Source organism: Patagioenas fasciata, chromosome 2 (assembly GCF_037038585.1).
Source record: "Patagioenas fasciata isolate bPatFas1 chromosome 2, bPatFas1.hap1, whole genome shotgun sequence".
Taxonomy (NCBI): Eukaryota; Metazoa; Chordata; class Aves; order Columbiformes; family Columbidae; genus Patagioenas; species Patagioenas fasciata.
The window spans coordinates 120,586,511-120,614,491 of NC_092521.1; the positions used below are offsets into that span (position 1 = coordinate 120,586,511).

Consider the following 27,981-nt stretch of genomic DNA (forward strand, 5'->3'; position numbering starts at 1 on the left):
CAGAGAACACAGCTCATTTGTGGTGTTCTATGCATTAATAATCATTCCTATCACTGAGGCAATAAACATCCGAATTGTTCCACATTTATTAATTTATTGAGTGGTAATTAATTTTTGTGTTTATAGTCTATCCTGGCCTAAACTACAATAGTCTCTAAATCATCTATGTATGTCACCTGTGTAGAGGCTAAGTAGTGGTTGACTTAAACAGGAGTTTATGTTAAGAGAAGTTTTTGCTTCCTGTAGTAAGTTCATTTTCTTTAATTCAGAAACTTTGTCTATATTCAAACATCTGAAGATGAAGAAGTTCAAGCTGTCTCTCTTCCAAAATAATCAATGGGACATTTTATCCATTGTATTGAGAAGTTAACTTTACTTTTAGTAATCTATGTACAAAGTGGTTGCAAGCAGAAACAACCCAGAAGAAAATAAATGGAACTTGCTGCAAGGTAATTTCTCAGCCCAGGAACTTTAGTCTCTGACAAGGGGTCTACTGGCAGAGATCGGAATTGGTAGATACAATATTTTTCTGGCAGTTTCAACAATACTTCCTTGAATTATTATGTCTGATTTTTTTATTACCTTCTTTGGACATATAGTTATTTATTTTCTAGAATAGTCTGAAGTCTCTAGCTAGAGTTGGCAAATATATATTCTCTTACTTTCATGCCAGCATCACACATATCGCCTGTTTCTTTATCATTTCGCATCAAGCTGAAGTCAGCAGAGCAGGAAGATGACTGCAATAACCACAAAGCTAGGTGTATATACTAAGTGCAGTTGGAACCGAGCAGAATCCTGTCTCTGTCAGTTTTCTGTTACTATTTTCTGAAACTACTTGGAACATTAGGAACAACAAAGAAAGCTAGCAACATAGGCATTATTAAATTTTGGCATGCTCTGCGAGTTCTTGCTTGCATTGGTAGTGCAAGCTTGCCGCAGGGAGGAAAGACTGGATGAGGATGGCACGTGGATTTTTTTTTTTTTTATCGGTTTTGCCGTGGGTTATACTGATTATTTTTGGTAGTCTTTCACAACAAAGCCACAAGATTCTAGAAACAGTTTAAAGTGGGTGAGTTTGTGGGCTTTCTCTGGCTTTTTTACGTGGCTGGTTGTATCTGACTGGAGCGAGCATACCAGAGTTAGCAAATGCTGGGGAATCTGGCCTATTCTGTGCAACTAGATCCTATAGTGAGAGGAGGAGAGGGAAGGATGTAAGGCATGCTCACAGAAAATTGATCAGAAAGCCTGGATTGATAAACTTTTTGCTGGTGTTCGTATTTTACCATTTTGCTGCTGAAGTTGGCCATGAGACTTGGTAATGGAATGACCACAAGTAGAAAGCTGGTGTGAGAAGGGAGATAAAATACCAGAAGGTAAGAGAAACACACAAATTCAGCTCAGCTTATACAAGAATAAGTAATTTTTTTTTTCGAGTGGAGTTCATGCCTTTTGCAAGTATCAGAGTATGTTGAAGTGCTGCAAATAATAAGCTGTACTGTCAAAGTTCTGATCTATAAGCTGATATTTAACATATGAATTTAAGTAATTTTAATGACCTGAAAGATTGCCAGTGAAGTTCAAACATTACTTCTGACTTATGAGCTATGACTTTTTACATTGGGCTACTCTTTTGTATATTTGTAAAAAACAAACAAACCAACCTATACCTTGCTTTAGAGTAGATTTTTCAACCTGTGAGAAAGCAGATTGGTTCACATGTCTGTGTTGATGTTTGTGGCTCTATTGCATTTGTTCTTAGAAAGTTATCAGCTGTCAAAGGTTACAGTGTAGTTTCACTTTTAAAGATTACAAACCTTGACAATACTTCTAAAGAAAAAACTGGCATATATTTTTTCTATATTAGACTACTGTTCATAAATTCCAATCCAATTTATATCTGAAGGTATGTTTCTTCTTCCTGTAATTAGTTCCATTTAGCAACGATACTCTTTGGATGGTACTGTCTTGAAGCTTGCTTAAAATAGGGTTTCTCTGTAATTTTTCATAGCACAGGGTTTTATTTTTGGATTTTTATTTTTTTTTTCTTCACAAAGATTTAAGTAGTTGTTTCACAGATCTCTCTCTTGGATTATTCCCACTGGTAGCAATTTTTTCTAAAGATCAAGAACTACTTAAGGGAATATATGACAGATTTCCACTATATCAGGAGAGTAATGAAAGCTTGGAAAATTATAAGTGGTTGATAGCCTCAACTTTGCTTTACTAGCAGCAGCTGAAGAGTTAAATAACATACTAAAAACAATGAAGTTTATCTTCACTCCTGATGAATTTTTTTAAGGTAATGAAGTAAAATGGCGACTGTTTTAGAGCTAATACACCAGTATCTTTTACAAAATTGCAGTTGTTACATGTTAATTTATTTTTCCATATTCTGTAAACAAAATGACATGCTGATCATCTCCATTCTCTGCTGCAAAGCTGTTCTGAATCTCTCTGCAGTGAGAATTTTTAGCAGTGGTTCTCTAATTTAAATATTTCTCCCAACTTTGTTAGTGTTACCAGACAGGATCTTCTTGTATATTTTGTGAAAAAAGCGCAGTTGGCTAAAAATAGTAAAATGACAATAAGGTAACAGTATGTATATAGTGGTTAATGTGGTTGATTTATTATGCCTTATTGCTTTGTATCAGTTCAGTTTCTTTTTTGCTCTGGCTCTCAGCCTGATATCAGATTAATAATATTTACTGTTCTTTGTTGCTTGTTCACCCATAATCTTTCTATTTTGCGTATGTGTTGGTTTTGTTCTTTGGCACTAGTGTTATATTTTTATTTACTCCAATGTTAGTGCAATCAGCTAGAGTCACTGAGGCTAAAATTGTAACACAGACTTGTAAATAGATGGGCTTGATTTTCTGTGAATCAGTGGCAGTAGGCAAAGCTGGCAGATCTGGCATAATTAGGAAGGTAATTGGTGTGAGTCGCTCTGCATGTGTGCTCAGGACTAGGCTGTGCTAGTACAACCTTGTGTGTGTCACTGCTGCCACAGAAGCTCTGCAGGCTGTCTCTGGGCTACTGGGACACTGATCATCATTTTTGGCTTTTTGAGCAAGTTGACTGGACACACTAATGGCTTGTTTACTCATGGACTAATTTTCTTAATCTTGAATTTCAGGCTTCATGCATCTGCAGAATGTCAGCAATGGAGAAGACTGGACTGTTTTGAGGGTTGAACTTTTAACGTTTTGCTGTGCATAACTACTTTGTCATATCTGCAGTTGTGTGGTTTTGGTGTGTGTTTTTATTTTTAAGAAATCGCAGAGGATAGCTTACAAGGGTTTACAAGGCCAAATGTGTGTTTGTGAGATAGGACTCTTTACATAAACAGATGTGTAAAAGAGATTGCTGCCTTTTATTTGTATCCATTTACTGGCTGTGTATTAAATTTTCCAGGCTGTCTAAATGCACCACTGTTTCTTCTCTGCTGTCAGTAAAATCAGTTCCCCCTTTGGCTTTGTTTTTAAAGTTGCCACTGTATTTATAAACATGCTGGCTCATTTGTTTCGTGTCAGGACTGCTGAGAAGTCAGGGTGTTTTAATAAGTGAAATTATCATTTTACAGAAAAAAAAAAAGGTGGATCATTTTGTTGTGGAATATGTTCCCAACCTGTTATGTTTTAGCCATGTGGACAGGTTAAAAGATGGCTGTTCTGATACTGAATTTAACAATGACTGCAAAGGGAGAAAAGTTAGGAGGAGGAAAAGGGCAGGCATAGAAAGGCCTCAAGTGCTGATCAGCTGCCAGCAGCAGCCATCTTCCCATAGCCATTGGCTAACAAAAATTTCCATCGCTAATGTGAATGCTGAATCAGCCATTTGTGTGGTGGTATTCTAGTAATAAAACATATAAGCTTGCACTGGGGCAAGGATGGAAATAGTTTCTTTTCAGGGGACATGGTTCTCTTTTGATTAAAGCACTGCTCTTAATCACCTGGAAGAATGTATTTACAAGGAAAAATTACTGACCTTCTGCCACCACATGGACATGTGATCACAAAATGTTAATCGCCTAATGCAGTTATGTTGGATCACTGGAACAGCACAAGGGAAGCATTGAGAATTGACTGTTGCCCACAGGTGGAAACAGCACCACATCTTGCCTGATGCTGTTCCTTTGATAGCTGGCTTGGTGAATATCATATTTTCTGTCTTTATTTATGCAGTCACATTTTCAGTTGTGGTAAAAAACTGCAGTGATTCATGATCAAATATCCAGCAATGCTTTGTTTGCAGAAAGATAGACATGTGTGTTTACTAGAGAGCCCTCTCCAATCTGGTGGTTTGAATTTTTGTTTTTTGGCCGAACAATTGGTAAGGGACTAGAATAGAGCCTTGTGTAGAAGATGATGAAATTATGAAATTTAGAGAGTTGCTTTTACCTGCTTTTTTCTTTCTGTGGCTTTTTCAGCGTAGCCCATTGCAGCATGAGTAGACTCGTGGAGAGGCTTCTTAAGAAATAACTTCTTGTACCTGACAAAACCCAGAAACCAGTTTGACGCTCTTTCTTGTCAGATTACAGAAGACTTCAGTCTGTTCACAGCATGTGTCATGGGCTTGTAGTGGATAAAATATTAAACTCCTTCCAACCTCTGTTCATGGAAATATTGCCTGTGTGAGTCATATCAAACTGGCAAAATGCCAAGTCAGACATTTGGATAGCTATCCATTGCATGTCAGTTCTTTTTCCTCTTTCTTGTGGCAGGCTTGTATCAAATACTTTAAAACAAACAAAAATCAACCAGAAAACCCTGTCTGCCTTCCCTTATGACCTTGCTTCCAAGCAAAACCATTTTAAAGCTCTTTTCCTAATGAGGAAGGAACAGGAGATTGGTTCATCATCTCCACAAGCTTCAGAGTTCCACCAGGTGAACTTCTGATCGACATCTTGTTGCTCAACATGATTTCATAAGGTCGGCCTGCCTGCCATTCTCTCTGATGAACAATCTGGAGAGAGCAGAAAGAACATTCCTGTCCATTACTCTGTTTTTTGTGGGTGTTGGTTGGTTGGTTGGTTTTCTTTTGTTTTTTTTTGTGGTTTGTTTGTGGTTTTTTTGGTGGTGTGTTTTTTTTTTTTTTTTTTGGTAGGTGGGCACTGTTCTGGTTCCTGTGCTTGGTCATTAACTGCTTGAGGCATTCAGAAAAGGAGGCTGCAACATACTACATCATATCCCTCCTTGTGCCCATGAGACTTGAGAGCAAGACCACACTGTTGCTAAGGAGAAAGGCTAGTACTTCTTTACAGGCTGTCCCGACACACATATTCTCTCTCTGTGATAAAAGGTCTTAGAGCAGTTTACTCCTTCTCTGAGAAAGGTGCTTTTTGTGATTCCTGGGTTAACACAGCTGCTCGCTTCTCCAGTGCAAGGCTCTGCTGAGCTGTCATAAGTTTAGCACTCATCTGTCTAAACTTATTTTTGAGAGCAATGAATGATTCATTAGAATCATAGCTGCCAGTTAATATGTTATTCTGCTGCTGCTTTGGCTTATAAGACAAGATTAAAACATATCTAGGGCAGTACAGCTGTTTCCTGGAAGTAAGGGTTCATTAAAAAGATTAATTGCAAGACATCTTTATTTATAGATTAGCACCAATTTTGTTACATAATGTTCCAAGATGCAAAAAAACCTGTTTCCTAGCTCATACAGGCTGGCAGGATTCAGAGTTTCCTGTAACTTCATCTGTGTACTAGCTGCTTTACACTGTTACTGTGTAGCCCTCTCTCAACAGCAGTGTTTAATGTTTTAACAGATATTCCTTAGCTGTATTCTCAGGTCAGGATAAGTTGCTTATCAAAAAATAGGTAGTGACCCGAATGAATTCTGCATGTAAGCCAGATAGCTAATGGCTATTTTGGCTGCAGAGTCAGTAAGGATGCACTTTAAAATGCATTTAGAAACTGTTTCTTGTTGCTAATATCAGGAAAGATTGATCCAAGTGTGCTGCTTGCTGACAAATAATGCCATATTTGGGATTAGACAAGGCAGTATGTATCTCAGCAGTGATGCAACATCTCACTTCATGTGCAGCAACAGCATTTAGTTTAGGGTCTGCACTCTGTCTGTCTTTGATTTACCTGCTCTAACACCTGATGGTCCTGGAGCAAAGCTAGTGCATCAGTTCTGCTGACTCAGCATTGGTCCCCGCTCTAACTATAAGCAGGGAAAGTGATTGCAGTTGATGAGAGGGCAGGACCTAGTTTATGCGTTACATGTGAGAAATCATGGCAGAGGAAAGAATCTGGCGTTAGAAGCAAAGAACTTTCACATGTTTAAATTATAGCTTTCAGTCCAAATTTTTTTCTGCGTAATTGAGGGGCAAAAATGCCAGAGTACTTCCAAACAGCAGCTCATGTTTAGGTACTTCAGAAACCAGTGTTGTGTATCTTACTTGTACATGCTTATGATCCTAATGGGAACCTACTCTGTGATTATCCTTGTTATTTGAATGCCATGAAGATGCTATAGAGAAAGCATGAGTGGAACTTCTGAAGTTATTTGGCAAATGCAGGACCCCATTCCCAAAACTGTCATTCTTGAATTTTGTGCCAAATGTTTTAGTACAGGCAATTCCAGATGTGAGTTTTGACTTATTTTTTTTAAATGTCTTTACAAATGCAGTTTCAACTGAGAGGAAATGCTAGTGAACCAAGCACGAAGAAACATGAGAGATGATGTTTGTGAAACAGTGCAAAAAGAAAAAGCCTAATTGTAGGGAATATGGGAGAAATCAGTATAGAAAGAAATGTCTTCAGCTAACATTGTCAACACTGGACATGCCACGTACACTGTGCCAAACTTGCATGACCTGTGGATAACTGTTTAATAAAGGAAGCAGTATGATGTTGCAGACACGTTATAAAACTTATTGCAGGCTTTTTTGTGGTGACTTGGTCTTTGTCATGGGTTATGACTAATGAAATTAATGACCATAGTTTAACTAAAAGGAGTGAGTGTGCCAGTCATAATGAATAGCTATAATGTAAAATCAATATTTAATCTCCGTTATCTTGTGTATGAAGAGCCTAAGCTGTTAAATGTGACTTTCACGAATAATATTCTCTCCTCTGACTAGCCCTGCAGTGTGGGGAAGGGATCTTCTCTTGAGTATGGACTCAATTGTATGTACAATTTAATCACGCCAAAAACAGTTGTTGAAAATGTTAAATCTTAAGAGCCTTTTGCAGAGAAAATACTTCATTTTTTTTTCTGAAGAAACAAGATACTAATCTTGTGAAACATATTAATCTCTATTAATTTATCAGAAACCTCTTTATTAAAGTCAATGTTAGTTCATGGCAAAAATGCACAGATATTCATGGATTTATAGAGGAAATCCTCTGAGGAAAGAGGTTGATGGGGAAACTGTGGAATCTGTGTTACAGGTTTTAAAGACAGGGTATTTAAAGCTCTGAATGCCATCGCTTTCTGGATCTTGCTTTGGGGACGAATCACATGGACCACTTAAGTTCTGGCCCCCATTTCCCCATGAATTCAGAGTTGTTGATTCTGTAGAGGTCAGCTGGATCTGGGGAAACACCACATTGAAAGTTGGGCTCATCGACTGTGTGTCTGTTGTCTTTTTACTGATGATCTGAACCAAAATGCCAATATGCAAACTAAAAGTGATCATTTCCTTGTCTCATGTAACCATTGCTGGGTTAATAATTAGCCTGAGAGAGAAAAAAATCATTATCTAGCAGGTAATCACTAAAACATTCAGCTTTTTGGTAAAGAAACTTGTTCTGTTAACAAGATGGACAGTTAGGACACCCTCATGGATACCAAAAGAATCAGGATGCTGGAGAGCAGAAGAAATATTTGTATGAGGTTTCTAAATTTTTTTTCTTTTTGAGGAATCAGGGAGAGATGCATGAAATGGCTGGGTCAGTGAATGCATTTTGCTATCTAAAGTAAAAACTTTTTTGAAAGGGAAATAAGTGTCTGATTTAGAATCTGATGCTTCTGAAGATAAAGCTGAAAGCAGTAGCACCTGGAAAGGGGACTTTCCAGGAACCAGTTTAAATTACTGGGAAGAATGTGAAAGGGCACAAGTGTCAGGTCCTGGACAGTTGAATTTCAGGGCCTTGATCCAGAGGACAAAAGTCTGGAAAAGGGGTCTGCACCTTCGAAGTGTTGTTTAAATCCAAACCTGGAAAAGCCAAATAAATACTGTGTACTGGGTGACCCACCTCCTGGATACTCTTAACTTCATGGGCTTGTTTTTGATATCTATTGGCTGTTACTGTAGTACTTGAAGTCAATTATCGATCACTGCAATTACAGAAGTTATTAAAAGGTTTGTCGATATGCTGTAGGAAACGTATCGCTTTGTTGAAGGAATGTGGTTTTATCCAGCTTAGGTGTAATTTCACAGGTCAAGATCTACCAATTTACAGTTGTTATCTATGCACGTCCAAGTCTACCTTAGGTGTTGATTTCTCTACTCAGGTGTTACTATAGTAGTACAATTTGTAGTATTTTCCCAAGCTATGGTAAAACTTGTAAATAAATATGAAAAGAAGGGTCACATAAGATAACTGATTCAGGGCTTATTCTTCATATTAGAGTTTACAGTACAGGGATGCTGTAAATGCATTTCCATACAACATTCACTAAGTTGTAAGCAATAAGTGTGAAGTCTTACAGTTTTGGAAGAAGTATTATATATAAAAATTGTTTTTTCTCGTTGCCAGAAGGGAATGGTTTTACTGTGAGTTTCTATAGCAACATGCTGTAGACCTGTCCTTGGCCGCCTCAATCTGGATGGATCAATCTGAAGCTGTATAGCTTCCTATCTTGAATATACTCGCCTCTGGCTTTCAGGAAAATAAGAGATAATGCTCATCGTGATGAAGTTTGTCAATCTGAAATATGACCTGTCATTTAAATTTGAGGTTTGACTTAATACTTTTTTCAGAAACACATGCATTATGGATGTTCAAAAGTGCAGGTTTAAGCAGCACTAATGTCTGCAAAAGGAAAAGACTTCTGCTTCTACCTACAAAGCAGTAAACATTCTTAAAAAGTATTATAATATTTCAGAGATACTAGATGTAAGGAAAATAATATTGTCTGGAAGTTGGATTTGTTGATGTTTGTATTTCAAGAGGACATATGGTTGGTGAAGCAAGGGAAAGTCTTTGCTTACTTTAAGAATCTCATTCTCTGTTCTTCATAAACAATGAAGTCTCTCTGGTTTCAGTTGGGAGCAGAACCAAGAACAGCTGTGAAGCAGCAGCACAGGAAGGTGGCAGAGGGCTGCCATGAAACTGGGTTGCCTTTGGGCACTGAAACCAGTGTGCAGCTCTCTACGGTCTGTGTTTTTGATTATCAAAAGGTGCCTTTTGAATATTTGCTGATATTTGCTTTCTGAAGCTCATGAAGAACTGAAAGCCTGTCAGAATCCGAACGGCAAACAAATGTTCAGTGTGTGGAAGGGGTACTTAGGCAAGGTAAGGCCGCTATATGAGGAGTAAAATGGATGTTTTGTTCACTATGCTGAAGCTTAGGGAGTGTGTCACAGGATCTGCCTCAAACTACTGAATCAGCGGAGGTGAATCTTAACAAATTGCCATGGTGAGTTTGTATTCACTTAACACCTCATCCTTCAGGTTCTCCAGAACAGCTGTAAAATAAGGAGCTTCATGTTTGCTTAGAGGTAGAAGCTAACATATGGGCAGTTAGTACAGAGTAGTACTTTTCACTGTGATTGAACTTTGGGTAAATTGTTTGTCTACTGTTGCCTGTATTTGTAGTTAGTGTGTATTTGGCTTTGTGTCTGAGGTCAGAGCAAGTCTTTGAACTGCACATCAGAGAAGACTGTGTAACAGCCTGTTCTTTTATTTTTTCGTTGGAATGGATTATAGTTGGTCAATATATTTGCTTATGCCCTTCTTCCTTTATTGCTTTAATCCTTTGATTCTCCTCCTAGTTATGACTTAAAATTTTCCTGAAAGCAACTAAACTCAAACATACTTTTTTAAAAAAAAATTACTCTATGGTACTTAATAAAATTTAGAATGAGTAAAATAATTTTACTATTACTCTAGACTGCTATCTGGACTCCATAAAAAAAATATATATATATATATATAGAGGAATCTCTGTATTAAGCTGGTTTACAGCAGGATTTGTATCTACAGAAATCGTGGTAGACTTTCATTAACATGGTTCTTCGGTGTTTTGTAAAGTTGTAAACCTAGCCAGCCTTATGGCAAATGAGCTGTGGTTCTTGGTACTGTTGGTATTATGATTTGTCTAGTAAATATTGGAGGATATAGGCTGCAAATAGTGGTGTGTTTCTGCAGCACTTCCAGCTTGAAAGATTGTTCTGAATTTAGCTAGTTTTTGTCAAGCACTTTGGAAGTGGAATAATTTGGAAACAGCACAGAACTCAATGTTTGGATCTCAATCAAAAGAACTTTAAATTAAGAAGCAATTAAAAGAGAAGCCTGTTGGAGGTGACAGGAATTTAACCCAAATTTTTCACTGTTAAGAACACTTTGGGTGAGACGTAACAACAGAGTCTATACTGTCTCTCTTGGCTACTGTAGCATTTGTCAGTGAGGGTGGCTGATAATGTGGCATCTTCTCCTTTTTCCCCTCTCAGTTTTCATGAATGCATGATGGACATTCTAATTTTGCTCTGAGCATGACATTGGGAGGGAGGGGACTGTGTATTGTGCTGGAAGAATTGTTATTAATAGGAGGACGGTGCCTTAGTGTTGTCACTGTGATCCTATGGACATGCAGGAGGGTTTTTGCTGTTGGTGGTGGTGGTGGTTTTTTTTTGGGGGGGGAAGGGAGTGTTTGTTTGTGTGTTTTTGTTTTTTTTTTTTTTTTTCATTTGCTTTCCTGTATAAGAAAATAAAATAAACTTGTGTGCTTCTAGTAGAAGTCTTGAAAATGTGATTAATTTTAAAAGCTGCTTTGTAACTGCATCTAGGCTGTCAGTCACCTGTCATCCTGAAGTTAATCCTGCAGCCATCTTCCATTACCTTGGTCACACAAAAGAACAAAACTGTCTTTTCAATTGATGTCGGTTCAGCTCATGGCAAGATGTCACCTGTGACTCTGTCTCTTGAAAACTTTATTTTAATGGATTGTGGACTAATACTAAAATAGTCAAACACTTGTGTGACAGGTATGGAGTATCTCTTTTTAGGAGGCTGTAATCTAAATAATTTTGTCACTAGTAAAGAAATCTGTTCCATGCCATAAGATACCATTTGAAGTTTCTGTTTGCCTTATAAATGTTGCATGTTGATTTTTCACTGTTATATTGTTACAGGTAGCTGCATTTAGTGTGGAAGAATGGAATGTGAATTTGTGTTTCACATATAGCTAATTGCTCATCTAGCTGGAGAAAAAGTAGCTAAATAAAATCACTGGGCTTTTTTATTTGTTCCTTTCATATGTTACACTTTTCAGTTTTTGAGAATGGTTCTTTAATGCTGACTTAAAACCTTGTTAGCCAGTATAATCTGTGAATTGACGGTTTTGTTATATGGTGAATCTGTGTAAAATTGAGTGGCTTTAAGTTTAAAAAATGATATCTTAAGTAGTTTATGTATCAGTCCAGGACTGCTGAATTTTCTGTTTCTCAGTAGGCAAAGGACAGTAGCCGGATCGTTGTTTTTCCTTTTGCCATCTGGACTTTATTTTATCCTGTAAACTTTGATTTATTATTATATGAAGTTATATATTATACTAATAGTGTATTAGTATAATACACTATTAGTATTTGGAATACTAATCAGTACAGCCACACTAGCAAAGTGTGCTTTCTGAGTGCCAGAGCAGGTGAGAAGTTAGAGGAGGGCAGCCTTGGGAAGAAGAGCTTTATAACAAGTTGAACATACACCTTCCTCTTTGCCGTTAATACAGGCAAGACTTGTAGCTCTCCAAAGATGCGAACTTGAGATTTGGAAAACTAGTTTAGAACCTGTAAGCAGCCCCGTTTCAGAAAGGCTGGACACTTAGATTGAGTTAACATTCATGTCTTTGGAATACTGTAAAACACCAAGCCTTATGGATGGCAGTTATGTCAGCCAACTGTGACAGGTTTTCTGGCTTAGATAACACCAGTTATCTATAAATAACTGTTGGAAGGTGGTTTTAATATTTTGTATTGGGTATAAGGAGGAATAGCCTTTAAATTCTTTGACATACTATTAATTTAGTTCCAGGCTGGTATTTTGCTCTTGTTGCATTCTGAAAGAAGTGAGGACAGAACATAAGCATTAGTAGTACAAGAAGGAATAGTTTTTCTTTCTAATCAAACAAAATACCGTTCTAGTCTTTAGCACAGTCTGTGATGACCAAAAAGTGTTCTCCTGGCCTGCAGTAATATAAATTTAATTTGTCTTTAATCAATTGAGGAAGCCGTTCCAGACACAATAGAGCAAAGCCTTTCTGCCCTTGGGTAATGTAAAAAGCTGCAGCATCCCATTTAATCAACTTAGGACTCGGTTTCATAAAAGAAAGGGCAGCAACTCCATCATAACCTGAAAACAGAAATTTGCTTTGTGCACTTTTTGAGAGTACATTTCCATGGTTAACTTGATAACATTGGCACTTTTTATGATAACATAGGCTGGTTTTAAAATTCCCCTCCAGTCTCAGGTTTACAATAGCTGTCTTCAGCAAGGTATGCCTTGGACTCTGTAGTGACCCCTGCTAGGAATGACAATTGGAAATATTGAGATTCAGCAGTTAAGGAGTCTTGCAGACCTTTGAGCAGGGAATTCCCAACAACAGGTCTCTACATTAAAATGTTCTCTACACGAACCGTCCTGGCCAAACACCACCTACTTTGAATAAATTAGCAAAGAGGATGATGTTGCAAAAGGAGAATGTGACTGACGTCACTCACCCCTTTGAGCAGAAATAATGATCTTAAAAATATATTTTTATCTTGGTATGGCAGGCATTGCTGCTTTAGCATAAATTATTAATGTTAGCATTAATTACCATTAATGTGATGAGTATATCAGCAGTACGTATTTGCAGTATATGTGAACAGGCAGGCATTTTGGAAACAGCTATGTTTTTTTTCATTCATTAAAAAATATCTTCTAATACTGATGTTTGCTGCAGTAGAGTAATCTCAGAGATTTGTCAGAGCATTATATCTTTGTCTCCACACTTAATTTGCTCAGTATAGAGGGATTTTTCCTTTGATTTGTTTACTTCAGCATTTTACAGTGCTTTGTAATGGTGATTGGGACTAGATTGGGATAAGAGAGGGAAGCAGGAAGAAGAAAGAAAATTGCAGAAGCCACTTAACTTATGAAATCAGAGACTGCTCAGTTTATCCTGCTGATGTTCAGTTTATGCTGCTTATGCTCGCACAATTTGGCTGTGTCTTGTATGGTTTATGAACCTAGCTCAGTTGGCTTTGCATGGATAAAATTCCTCTTCAGTGTTACGGATTTCTTTATTCACTTGCAAACAAATACTTTCATTTTAGGTAACAGCAGTTAGCGTGGAGGGCTAAAGTCAAGACTTGGTCTCTTTCTGAAAAAGTAAAAACCAAACAGTGAGGCATTACAACTCCAAGATACATACGCATTTAAGTCTTTGCATTTTGGGAATCTGATTCCATCACCTTACGTTGTAGGTGCCTAGTGTAGAAGAAGTTGAGACTGAAATAGCTTGCCGTAGAGGTACTAATGGATATTAGCTTTCATGAAGCAGTCAGAGAGTAGGTGACAGAAATCACAAGCACTTTATCTTTTTATATGCTGCCAGTCTTGGAAAAGCAAACATCCTCCACAGGTATTTGTGATCAGAAAATATTGTGGGTTAGAAGCAGTTATCTTTCAGTGTTGCAGTGTTCTGAGTAAAACAGCACCAGATACCTATGTTTGCATATGTTAAACCAATTTATAATTATGACTTTGGGGAATGCAAAAGAAAAGTTTGAGGATATAAAGAGCTTCCCAGACTTTTCTCTTTCAACTTGAGCAATTTTCTTTGGGGCTAGATGAAATCAAGCCTTTATTGCTGGTGATCTTCTCTGAAAACACGTGGAATTAGATGAAGGAGCTGAGAAAAGAATACCTTTTGTTCCTTTGCATCTCTTAATAGTTGGCCAGTAGAGCTTCTTAGGCGTAGATGAAAAGCTATATAGCAATCTAGAAAGCTATTTATGAAGAGCCCATGTTATTTACACTGTTTCTAATGCGTTGTACTGACTTACGTGAGGTAACTGCAGTAGCAATGGAGCACAGCCCTTTTCTGGGTTAATAGTAAACCTTTGGCTGCATAATAGATGTTACAGATCCATTTCCACCATTACTTCCATTTAAATATTCTCTGTAGCAGAGATAAAAAGATAAATTAGAAAGCTGGGTTAAAACCAAATAAGCCTGAAACATGGGATCGTACTGTGATGATTTGCCAATCATCTTTCATCATGTAGATTATTCTCAAAGTCAGGGTATTGTGGTACATTTTATAGATGTTGTAGATGATTTCCAGTTTAAGGAACTTATTTCTCTGGAGAAAATTTCAGAGGAGGCTGTTTGTATGAGTGCTGAATAGATCTGTCTATTGATACATATGATAAGTATTGTAAAGGTCTTCTCTCTTTTTGAACTCCTTGTTTGTTTCCAAGTATTTCAATGCTTTGGAAAGCTTTAATTTATGCTAAGTGTTCGTTTTTGTACCTGGCTTGTGAGTTTTTATTTACTGACTCATTTGGTTTGATCGCACATGATGTGCTTTCTAGAAAAATATTTAAAGTTTGCTTTAATGGATAAGCAAATGTTTAGAAGATTGTGCATACTGTCACAGTTTTGGAGTTTGAGACAGTAAATCTATTTCTATGGCCATAATAAACAACACAATGATGTTTATTACAGAACATTTGTGTTATATAATTACTCTGTTGATGTCAGAAAAGGCAATGAAAGATTTTTTTTTAACAAAGCTTGTGCTTAGCCCTGATGGTAGTTTATTAAAAAGCTGATACTGTTTCCTGGCAAGAATCATTTGGCAGGGTGTCCATATCCCCTCCATGTTTTGCAAAATCTGGTGAAATTACCCCCAAAACTGACTGGTGGGGAAGCTTAGTAGAGTGGCCCTCTCAGGGGGTATGATGAGCAGCCACCATTAAGAACAGAAAAGCCTGATGTTTCCTGAGGACCAGAACTCAGCTGCTGTCAGCACTGCAGTGATCCTGGCTGCTGGTGTAGAGCACTGTGGCTGCAGGAACTTTCTCCTTGTGTTTGGAAGGTCTCAGCTGGCTCTAGGCTTGTATCATGGTACTCCGAGTAGCCTCTTTCTTGGCTAATGAAGTGTGTGATAGGGGCAGAAAAATTGCACTCATCTTGCTGCAGTGTGTTTGTGTGTCTTGAGATGGGGTCTTGAAGCTCTACTGTGTGATGCCAGAATAGATTCCCAAATCTCTTGCTACTCTAGCTTGAGGGACAGAGAGAGGTGGCTTCATGGCCTTTTACTGCCAGCAGTTTAGCGAGGTGCAGCAGGTGTGGTCATATTTGACTGAATGAGACCCATTAATGTACACCGAGTTCAAAAAGCTTAAATGTAAAAATGCTTATCTGAAGTCCCATTTTTACTGTTTCTTGGTGTTCTCTTATCAAATGTGTTCTATAATGCCTTAATACTAACTCTGCAAATTTGACTGCTGCTGCAAAAGGTGAACAGAGTTTGTTCAATTTCATGCCTTACTGCTGTATTAAACTCCCAGCAGCTTTGTTGAGATGGGAGGTATTGCTTGTGCAGCCTTTTCATCACTAGTAGGGTTGCATGATTGTGAGTAATTAGATTTTTTTTTTTCTAGAATATTGCACAAGAAGTAATAAAACCATCTGTGTTTCAGTGTAGCAGTGTTGTGTCTTCGGGGCTTCTGAGGAATAAGAAGTTATATACTGATTTTCATCAAACAAGTGTGACTGAATACTCACTGGGAGGGAGTCTGCAGCTTAAAAAAATAGAGATGTGTTTCAGTTCAGGTTAATGTTTCTGGAACCGTCATCCCACTAAACCACCCCTGAGGTACTTACACTTCAAAAATTAAGATTTTAGGCATCCTGAGCTTACTATTGAAGCCCTGGTACTTATGATGATCTTAATGTTTTTAGTTTCCATGGGCTGGATGCAAATCAAATACCATTTCTGTGTCTGTTAGCTGAAATGAACCTTTTATATGAAACACTTTAGCCTTCATTACATACCTAGATCTTTCATAATTAGAGAACTGGAATTATGTCTCTATCTTTTACCCATTCCTTTACAATTGCTACTTGAATATTAACGATAAAGAATGAAATTGTCTCTTGAAATGCAGATTTTAGGTGATTGCAAGCGTGCATATATTGGACAATACTCAGATTTTTCGCTACTTTAGCTGGTTTCCGCTAGCATTGATGGATAATCTGTCATTAGCCTTTGTTGCAAAAAGGTGAGTTGGTTATTGAAATAGTAACAGTGAAGTAGGCTTTGAAGAACTTTGCCTGCTAATGTTTGTCTTATGCAGGAAACAAACAAAAAAGCTAAGACTCATCTGACATTGCAGATTGTACTGTAAATACTTTGGGTGAGTTTTGTGTGGTGTTGGTTTGTGTTTGGTTTTTGTTTTTCCTGGACTCATCACAAGGATTTGCCAAGCAAATATGTAAAATGTACTTTTTTTTTCCTGGACATTGAGTTATATATACTATGATTGCTATTACTTGGAATCCATATAAATATTTGTCCATATACCATGCAATAAATTGCTGTAGAGAAAGTTGCAAGTGGTGACTTACAGTTGAAAGTGTCTCAGAATTTATATTCTGTAGGAATTTCTCATTTGATCATCTAACACATTTTTAATGTTTGATTAAATTTAGGCTATAAAAAATCAATTATCCCAAATTTGGGTTTGTGAAGTAGTAGAAGGAGGAGGATGAAGTGCAATTTTTTTCACCTGTTTTTCTTGTTCTTCTAGACCAAAGGAGAACGTGCTCCTCTTTTTCTCCTCTCTCTTTCCCTGGTATATAAGGATGATACTACTGTATTCTCCTCTGTTCCAAGCTTTGGGCAAATGTGATGTTCGTATCTCCAGTCCAGTATACCTCTTTGCTAGCAAATTTGATAATAAATTTGTTTCTTATTTACATGCCAAACATAGCAATGAAGTATAGTCCTTGTATTGGCATCTGACATTGGGGTAATTGTTCTTTGTAGCTGTTGGCTCCTATTAAATATCTCTATAAGGGTACTTACCTATCTAGGGCATAATACTGCAAAAGCTTTATTGCTCCTCTGAAGCTAACTTTAGATGGCTGAAATCTTTATTAACCTCACCAGCAGATTAATGTTTGAATAAGTTTATCCACTTATATAAAAGAAATTATTTAAAACTTAGCCGCTAAAATCCCCTCACTGTTGTGGTGGGGGACAGGCATCTGCTTGAACGTACTTGAAGCATTGCCATGGCCAGTTTTCCAGCTTGACAGAAAGAGAAGGACCAACCTCCTGGGCCAAGACACTGTTCCAGGGACAAATCAAAGCTCCATTCACTCAATTGCATCTGCCTGTATTTCTTGCCAGCTGGTCTGGTATCTGTTTAATTAACTCTGAACTGAAGAGTGTGGAGGATCACAGATGATTTGGGTAAACAATTCCCAAGAATGAAGAGAGAGAGTCTGCTTGTCTCCCACCTGTCTCTGCCTGGTGGTGGGAGGCGGAGAACACTTGTACAAGAGAGACCCTTTTTGCATTTCTTTCCCTTTACAGACCAATGCGTCGGTTGCATTGGCTGGAAAATGTGGGTCATAATCTTTAAGCCCATCAGTGTGCTTTTGTTTGTACCTCTTGCTTAGGGAATACCTGCTCTGGGCAGTGGAGCTGACAGGCTGCAGTCAGTAAGGTCATGGAGCAGTATTATAGCAGGTCCTACCAAGCTGACTGATGGTCTTCAGGCTGAAAGAGGCACATCTGTCCCTGCAGGGCTTATTAGCTCCCAGGCAGTACAAATAGGACTAGATTGTTTCTGGGGTTGGGTAAATCTGTTGTGTGCCTCGCTGTCCTCCACCATAGATGCAATCCTCACAAAAATATGTGCAAAGAGCCTTGCAACAGAGAATCAACGGCTTGCTTTTGTGTAAATAGTGTTTCCCGCTAAGTGTATGAAAAATACAACCAGCTCTCCAGTAAATAATTTCTCAAAGACCTCTGGTTAAAATGATAGACGCAAAATTCCTTTCATTTGCTTTCTGGAAGGCAAGAGTTATTAAACTAACTTTTGAAGTCCTAAGATAGCATTCTCTACTGTGTGTGGTAAAACAAACAAACAAAACCCCAAAACAACAACAAAAACACACACACAAACCACCTCACCCCCCAAAAATGAAAACAAAACAACAACAAAACAAACAAACAAAAAACCCAAACAACAAAAACCTGTTATCTGTCCCTTGGAGTATTTGGAGCTGTACATAATTGGATTTGTCTTTAGGCAAGTAGGACTTCACATTTTAAGAGTCTTTCATGAACACTGAGGGAAAATAAAAGAATGTGAGTTTTACATTTTGTATTTGTTTCATCACCTTCTTGTAGAACTTGAAATGTGTCACAGTTCTAAATAATATATTCCTGATCTGAAAAAAGCAAGTGTGGCTCTTCTGAATGTAAGCACTGAAACATGGCCGATGTTTTTAAAAATGTTTATTGTTGTACGCAGTATATGCAGACTTATGTTGATTGCTTTAATATGTTTAATTTTATGACAGTTATAAGCTACTCATTCAGACTGAAGGATAGACCTTTACAGTCTGTCAGGGAAGTAGCAGGAAAGTCTTTTAATTTGGTGAATTTATCACAGCTGGGGTAATGCAGTGACAGACTGGTTCCTATACGTTAAGCTGCTGAGTATGGTACAGTGGCCTTTCTTTGAAACACAAGTCACACATAGGTGGTAGGGATAAATTCAGGATATTTCAGGGTTAATGAAGTTCTATAAAATCCCTTGTAGCGGATTTAACAGTACTCAAAGGACCAGAGGTGACAGAGGCATTGGTCAGAGGGAGTTCAGAAAGGTTGCTTTGTTTTGCGGAAAGAAGCTTAAGTTGAGCTTTGTATGCTGTTTGCTTTTCCTGTCCCCTACAACTGATTTTTTTTAAACCAGATTTCTCATAGTCCCTCTTCCTGTAAAAAGGGTTCCGTGAGAGTTTTGTAGTTAGTGAAATACGGTATTTCAGAGGACAAATACAACCCTCACACTTCTGAAATGTTAGTGTAATTGCTCGTACTTCCACGGAACATTCCTGATTGCTGTTGCTCAGCTGATGTCACTGCAAAGTTCTTCTGAGAAGTCATGTTCATGCTGTTTTTCTAATTCTTACCTGTTCCTGATTAATCTGCATGTACTGTCAGTCTCTCTCCCCACCACTTACCTTTAGGCTTGCAGCTTTTCTGTCCTGTGGCTTTTGGTTTGACTCAAGAAGCAAAGATGGTTGAGCCTGGCAAGGAGCTAAGTGTACTTTTCTCCCTATAGCCAAAGGGCAGCTTTAGCACAGCATAATTTGTGTTGCATTTTGTTTGTGGTTGGCTGTACTTACTAGCTTCTATGTTTCTTGCACCAGTCCAGAACTGGTTTTAACTTTGCCATAGGGGAGTGTGAGAAGAGGAACCAGTCTGCTCTTGTGGGTCTTTGATCCTCTTCTGAAACTGGCAATCCTATCTCGTGCTGATCTGCCCTGCTTCTTGGAGGTGTCTCCCATCTGGTTGCTGACCCTTCATACAGGAATTTGAAACTGGACAGGATTGCTGTAGGTAGAGGAAAAGCTGGGAGACAGTTTAAGCACCCTGGGAAATAAACCTGATCCTTTTCTAATAAACTTGCAAGCTTAGTACATACTAGAGCTCAGGAAGTGAAAATGATTCTGTGGGTACAAAGACTATAGCTGGGCAGAGATCTTTACTTAGCAAGGAATTAGCTCTAGCCTCAGCCTTCCTGAGAGTGTGTTGGGTGTTTGGTTTTTTTTTTTTTTCAGTGAGAACTTTGGTGTTCCTTGAAATAAGCTTGTGTATCTGGTTTAACAGAGGTTTGTTCTTGCTCTTTATAGTATTAGTAAAAGCCAAAGGTTTGTGCTTGAAGATGCAAGCTCTCTGAAACCATGCACCCATGGAGATTTGTCAGCTTTATCCTGTATGTGACCTCGATAGAGCATGAGAGGACTATTGTTGCTGCCTTGGCTGATGCTTTTTACACATTATAATGATGGGTCCAGTGATTTAAACTTGATGTTTTTCTATCAGCTCTATTTTTATTTTAATGAAATTATATATAAACAAGAGTTTTCTGTTTGCATTGCTACCCTACAAATTAAGGATCTTCAGTTAAGAAAACAAATAAATAAATATTGGAATGGGGGCTTCAGGCAGAAAAAGAGAGCTTGTCGAACCAGAACAGTTCTTTTGAGATTATGGACAAAGAAGGGCAAATAAGATTTACTATGTTAGGCTGCACTAGAGAAAACAAGACTGGTCATATTGGTGTTGCATACAGATTTATCCCTCTGGAACATCCTGCGTGTCTAACTTTGACACACTTCATGTTGGTTCCTATGGCTAGAAGAGTTGAGACAAAAAAAAGTTGAGGTAATAATAATACAAAGATGTGAAAGTTTTTTGTGGAGTTTTGGGAGGTGGTAGGACCAACTTCAAACTGAATGTTGTTTTATGCTGTCTGTTTTGTTACCCTCTTCAGTTCCGTTCCGTTTTGCTATCATGATGACTTCTCATTCAAGAACTTGTGTATCAAATAATGTTTTTCACTTTTAACCTTTCCTTCATCAACATGCTGTCTTGTTTTCTAAATTATGAAAATGCTAAAAGAAGCCAGTCTAGAATCCTGTCCTTTTCAGTGTGTTATAAAGAAGTCTAAAATTCTAAGACACTGTATCTTTTGGGGAGCATTTTTATGCATAGCTATTTCTGATCTCAATGAGATTTTTGTCAGACTTCTCACAGCTGGAGTTAGTCATTGCGTTGAAATTATCCTTTACCATCTATTAGTTGTGGTGTTTGTTTCAAAAACGAAGTGGTATGTGCATGTAAAGGAAATATATTCAAGCTTAATGTTATTTGTGCTTCTGTATAATATGTTGTTTATTATGTTTTGCATATTGTTATTAACAATTGAAGTCAGTTGCTGGCACGTACCAACAGGTTCTCTCTGAACTGGTTTCCAGCGTTGTTTACTCCAAAATACTGATAAAATCTTAACACTTCCAGGGGTGCCTTATCTTGTATGTTTAACAGCCTTTGCCCTCAGCTAATAGCTTTCGAGTACAGTGTTCTCTGGGCTTGACATGTAGTGCTTAACTGATGCCTGTGAACCTGAAGCATCCAGATCCTGCTTTCAGAACAGATGTATTACAAGTGACAGGTTGTCTATAAGTATATATGTTGTTCCTTTAAAATCTGCTTGGGACAGTTTCTCTGCAAAGCTGCTGTCATTGGTATGAGTACCTCAGTAAAACTTAATTAGAATCCAGAGTTGGAATAGCAGCTGTTGCTGAACAACAGATGGAGGACATGAGTTTTGAATTTTCTTCATAGTTTCCCACTAAATTTCAAGCCTTTAATTTTTTTATTGTTTGGGAAATGCCTTAAAGCATAGCAAAGGCTGTCAAAATAATTTGTAATCCTTCTAGTAAACTGAAATTAATGCTGCAGTAATTCACAACAGGCAGAGGTGCAGCAATTTGTTCGATGGGCATTTAACCTTCATACACATCCAGCAGCACTATTATCTGACCTTTTTTTTAAACTTCAGCCTCATTACATGAAGGCTACAGGAATAATGAACATTTTGATTATTTGGGTTTCCTCAACCTTTTTTTTTTTTGCCAGGTCGTGAAGCCCATTGTGAAGACACAACAGCAGCCCAGTTTGTGGTATATTTCTCAAGGCAGATGCTTTCGGTGTAGCTGCCAGTGACCTGTGCGCTGAGTTGGTTTCATGTCCCATTGTTTTCAAGTATTGAACCTCTTACCTTCTTGGTTGTGGATAAATCCATTTCTGGATCTCAAGTGAATCCAAATTGTGCTTTCCCTCTGATCTCTGTCTCATTTCACAGCATTTTTGGTCTCCTGCTTAAATGGCAGCAATACCCAGGTGAAGGTCCATTTGGGTACAGTTTCTTGCAGAAACTCTTTTCCCTTGTGCATTGAACTAGCTGGGGCAATAATGACCACAATGCTCCTTAACAAGGCTGGCTAGACAAGAATAAGTTATCTCTTTTTTAATATATGAGAGTGAATGGATATCTTTGAAAGTATCAAGAAGCAGATCTGTTGAGTAAGAAAGTGCCTTTTTTTCCCCTCCTAGAAGTAATTTTGCAGTGAGTAACTGTTCTTTTGTTCTGTCTGAAGCTGGCATGTATTATTCATAAGGGCTAGATTGGTTTTAATAAAGATAATTCTTTTCAGATAACATAGAAAAAATACTCGTTTATTAGGTTCAGGTTCTTTGTGTCCCTAGGGCACTGGCCATGAACAATAACTGTGATATTGTAGGTTTTCTCTTTGTGTTAAGTTAAATGGTTAGGATTTTTTTTATATTTTATTTTTTAACTAGAGCCCTTCCATAATAAGAAATGACTTTTATCCTTCTTCCTTCTGTATGTTGGCAAACCCCTTTGGACAAGGGGTCATAGTTTTAATTTAAAAAAGGGGAGATTCAAACTAGACATGAGGAAGAAATTTTTTAAAATGAGGGTGGTGAAACACTGGAAGAGTTGCCCAGGGAGGTGGTAGATGCCCCATCCCTGGAGACATTCAACACTGGACAGGGCCCTGAGCAATCCAAGCTAGTTGAAGATGTGAGACCCCACTGGAGTCCTGTGCCCAGCTCTGGAGCCCTCAGTACAGGAAAGACATGGACCTGTTGGAGAGGGTCCAGAAGAGGCCACAAAAATGATCAGAGGGCTGGAACACCTCTCCACGCTGAACAACTCCAACTCTCTCAGCCTGTCCTCATAAGTGAAGAGAAGCCTCTGGTGAGACCTGATCATGGTATTTAAAAGGGACCCAGAAGAAAGATGGGAGCAGGCTTTTTAGCAGAGCCTGTTGCCTTAGGACAAGGGGTAATGGTTTCAAACTACAGAAAGATGAGGAAGAAATTTTTTACAATGAGGCTGGTGAAACACAGGCACACGTTACCCAAAGAGGTGATAGATGCCCCATCCCTGGAGACATTCAAGGCCAGGCTGGATGGGGCTCTGAGCAACCTGATCTAGTTGAAGATGTCCCTGCTCATTGCAAGGGGGTTGGACTAGATGACATTTGAAGGTTCCTTCCAACCTAAACTATTCTATGATTCTATCAAAGTTAAGTGAAGATGCTGTGAGGTGGCTAGTCAGTTTTAGAGGTCCAGGTTTCTTTCTCAGGTCCTTTTGGGAGACCTTTAGTTCAAGCTCAAACTACCTTTTAAAATTAATGAATGTTGGAAACACTTATAGCTGATATCTTGGTGCATATATTGCTCTGCCCTATAGTAGAGTTCTGTCAGGCTTCTGACAAGAGCATGTAAAATAAGGAAAGATTCATACTGGAACTGTCTGATTCAGGGTAGAAAAATACCCTGAAGGTTATCAAGACTCTATATCTGTGTGAGAGCTCAAGAGCATCTTGAAACTGTAGCATGAGATAATGTAATTAAAAGCTGACTCTTAATGTAGAATTAACTTATGACACATTCTGTATGAACTCATGTATTTCCTGACACTTGTTTAACCATGCAAGCGTGACATGCTGTGATGTCCTTTTTTTCAATGAAGTTCTCATTTGTTTTTAATTGGAAGTAAAAATAAATTTCATTGTTGGGAAGAATTTTCTCATCATCATCCTTTCCATGCATTATGCTCAGTAAATGAAGCCAGAGATGCCACCTAGTCCTGTCTCATTAAGAGACTGATTCAGGGAAGTACTGAGTTTCTCTTAGCTCTCATTCTCTCAAGAGTTGAAAGCGCACAGTGCCTGCCCGGCAGGCTGGGTGTATGACACCAACTCAGTGAAGAGATGGGTCCTGTAATGTTGTCTTGTTCAGGAGGGTTGCAAAACTGTAACAGTTGCATATAATCTGTGGTTTCAGGAATGCTTTTTTTTTTTCCCCCTGAAATCTTAGGCACTATAATCAGAGGGCACTTGTAGAATAGTGTATCCTGTACAAATTGAGATGGATAATACAGATGGTGGGATTGAGCCTAAGCAACTTGTTTCATGTGAAGCCATCCACTAGAACTGCTGTGGGTCTGTTCCAAAAGTTTTGATTGAATGCCTAGGAGCATCAGGGAATATGCTTTCATCTATTTGTTGCCAGATTTTTATTTCCTTAAAGATTAGTAATTGGTGACTTTAATTTTACAACAGGGAAATCTTAATGATATTTAAAACTGCACACTTTATATAGATCCATTCAGATGCAGTTTAATATGAAAACTGATATATTAGAATTACTGTATTAGATGATGCGTTGGAGTACTGTACTACAGCTTTGTATTTGAACTATGCTTGTCAAGTTCAAGGTCTCATTTTGAAAACAAACTGATCTTTGCCTGCCTTTTCGTTTTTGATGGATGTCTCTTCTTGTTCTCCTCTATTTTTGTAATGAGTAACAATTGTCCCATGAGAATTTCATATTCCATTGATATTACCTTATTAATTAGCCTTGCTGGAGGCTTATTAACCACTGTGATATATATTTAATATCAAAGCATAGTAAGAAAGTGGAGATTTGTTGCCTTATTACTGCTAGAAGGAATTCTGAAACATAAGTTCATCTATTTTAATTACAGTATTGATCCAATAGTGATGCTGCTTCAGAATTTTCCCAGTCTATGCATACTGAGCCAGGTTTTAAAGAGCGCTGTATTGATGAGAACTTTAGCTCAGCATTTAATAACATTGATGAAGTTTGAACAGCATGTGCAATTTAGAGTGCAGTTTATTTTGAAAAAAGATAAATTGCAATGACACTTTTTTACTAAGCTAATGTTCACAGAATCACAGCATGGTTGAAGGGTTGAAAGGGACCTCCCAAAGTCATCTTGTCCAACTCCTCTGCTCAAGCAGGGCCATCTAGAGCCAGTTGCCAAGAACCATGCTCAGATGGCTTTCTAATATCTCCAAGGATGGAAACTGCAACCTTCTCGGGCAAACTGTGCCAGTGCTTAGTCACCCTCATGGTAAAGAGGTGTTTCCTGATGTTCAGGGGCAACCTCTTATGTTTCAGTTTGTGCCCATCACCTCTGGTCCTGTCACTCAGTACCACTGGGAAGAGCCTGACTACATCCTCTGTGGGCTCTCCCTTCACATATTTATACACATTTATGAGATCTGCCAGAACCTTCTCTTCTCCAGGCTGAACAGTCACAGCTCTCACAGCTTCTCCTCATAGGAGACACGCTCTGGTCCCATAGTAGTAGCTCTTCGTTGGACTCTCTTTAGTATGTCCCTCTCTCTTGTACTGGGAGCCCAGAACTGGACAGTTTCTTATTAGATATTGTGAACACACCATTTGTTTCATGATCTAATGTCCATCCACTGTGGGTGACATAATTTACCTACAGTAATGCCTCAGTCTGCTGTAGGGCTTTGTTTTCTTCCCTTCAGATGAGGGGAATACCAGCCAGTCCCATTAGGTGTTGTAGTGTGTTGTGCATCTTTGGAAGGCCAATCCCACTGGTGTGCTGCAGCTGCAGTGTGGGGGCTTGGGCAGGTTGACTTCTTGGGAGTGATGATATGGCCAGATGATCCTTAAAGGAAGGTTCTGCTTAATAAGTATGAAAGTATGTATGAAACTGACGGAGGAAAGAGGAAAGCTGCCAGACCTAAATTTGTCCCTTTTTCCTTTTACTGAGGACTGAATTAGTGTAATTTCAATTGTGTAATTGAAAAATGTAATAAGTAGGGGGAGGGGTAGACGAGAGTGTGGGACAAGGCAGGCAAGCCTCAGTACTTTCCAGCATTTTTCTAGTCTCCAAAGGTTTTTGTATTTAAGTTTTCTTATTATAAAGACAAAAAAAAAAGTCAATTTCTGAAAGCGCTTCTAGTAACACGCTTGCTAATAGCTTTGAGAAGACAAGACAGAGCAAAACTCTAACCAACTCTTTTAAACTAGAACCTTGATGTTTCCGCAGTTTATTGGGGACTAGCTCTGTTGTGGGCAGAGAGGTATAAGTGCTTTTGATTCAGGTGAATGCTGCTTTCTTTTGAACTGCATGTCTAAGGGTAAGTATGGAAGAGGTCTTGCACTGTTGCAGTTTGCTCTGGTATACTACATACAGTTACATGAGGATTAAATCAAGGGTCATCTTTGTAGGTACAGGTTTATGTGAACTTGCAGTGAGCTGGTGGCAGAAGTAGGATTCAGTAAGCTTTGCTGGTAAGCTCAGTGTAGCTCAGAAAGCCGTGGTATATCCTTGTTATCCTCTGTTTGTGTTTTGTTCTGTACTTTTTAAAATTTTTATTAAAAAATAATCAACAATAAAATATATACTATAAAAGATTCCTGCTACTGCATTTTGGAAAGTGTATGAAAAAATATGCCTTTGTCCTTCTCATAAAAGCAGGATCAGGATTTTATAAATCCTGATTGCTTCCAACATGGCTTCCTAATCTTCTGCGTGTGACAACTAGTTGGGAAAAATATTCACATGTTCAGAACACTAATAGAAGTTCAGTTCAGGCCTAGTTAATTGTTACTAGTTGTTATATTTTTATTTATAGAAAAGAGAATTTTAAACAATCTTATAAAGGTACCTTAGGCATATGTTACCCTAACGTTGGCAAGTCAGTCTATACTGACTTTCATGTAATTGAACCCCAGCTTTTTACCTGAAATAGCCTACTTCAACTGCATATAATCAGTTTTCTCAAAATGAAAATGATCACTGACATGAGACTGACTTGCAGCAAGTTGTCCTGAAATACTAATGCATAGTATCTGAAAGACCTACTGCAAAAGCTCTTATCAAAAGAAAATGGAAATGCATTCCTCGAGTTTGTATTGGGTAGAGTTGTTTATTGTTGGTTTGGTTATTTCTTGCTAACAAAGAAATATTTTTTATATTGAAGATACTGGCTCTTTTTAACTTAACATGGTTGAACTTTTCTTGGCAGAAAAGCTGTTGTGTTCCACTGAGTGTCAGAGGAACTGTAGGATTTAGTGGAACTGTTCATGCCAGACAAGTATCAGGAGGGTGCTTATGTGGCAAGGCTGAGCCCTGGAAATCATTGAAGAAGTAGCAGTAAGAAGAGTGAATAAGCTTAGAATTCCCTATCTGCATCAAAACAGACAATTAAGTAACAATAATATGTATATAGTCCCAAACCTTTAATAAATAAGTAAACTATTAGGGTGTAGAAAATGGTCTTATGTGTTTGGCTTGCTCATTTGTTTATTTTTTTCACCCAATGACTCCCATTCCAGAATAATTTAACAAGTTTATTCTGGTCTTTAGAGAGGATGACTTAGCCAACTTTACTGTAGAAGAATACAACATAAAATTATTTTGGGAAAAAAAATGCTTGAAAAATCCAGTAATCTTTCATAATTAAGCATAGAAATGCTTTGCATTGTGAAGTCCATATGTAATCCTGGAATTGTTGTGTTATAAGCACACAATTATGTTTAACTTGCATTCAGTGGTAGAACTAATTGAGTTTTGTCTTCATTGTAATGTCACTAATGAATAGTATCCCTGAGTTTTTTAAACTTTTAATTTTTTTTTTGATGACTTCTTATGTCTCTCTTTCCTGAGACTGAGTAACAATGGCTGCTGAATAGAAAGGCCTTTTCTTGTTTGCAGAGCAGTTTGAACAGAGGAGGTGCTGGCACACTGTGGTACCTCCTTTGGTTTACTTTTGTCTTGTCCAGTGTTCTGGGTTACAAAAAATATTTTAATTTAACAAAATTAAATGAACAGCTGAAAGGGAGACT

General features: G+C 38.0%; 1 protein-coding gene across 5 annotated transcripts in view; it reads left to right on the forward strand.

Moving 5' to 3' along the window:
- Positions 1 to 27,981, forward strand: part of MYRIP (myosin VIIA and Rab interacting protein) — a 217,278-nt gene that overhangs the window by 14,401 nt on the left and 174,896 nt on the right. The window contains exon 1 of one of the 5 annotated variants that reach the window (XM_071804847.1): positions 7,795 to 7,841. The exons of the other annotated variants lie outside the window; for them this stretch is intronic. The gene's annotated coding sequence lies outside the window, so the exon portion shown is untranslated. Of the gene's footprint in view, positions 1 to 7,794; positions 7,842 to 27,981 lie in introns of those variants that run through there. 5 annotated transcript variants of the gene reach the window in all.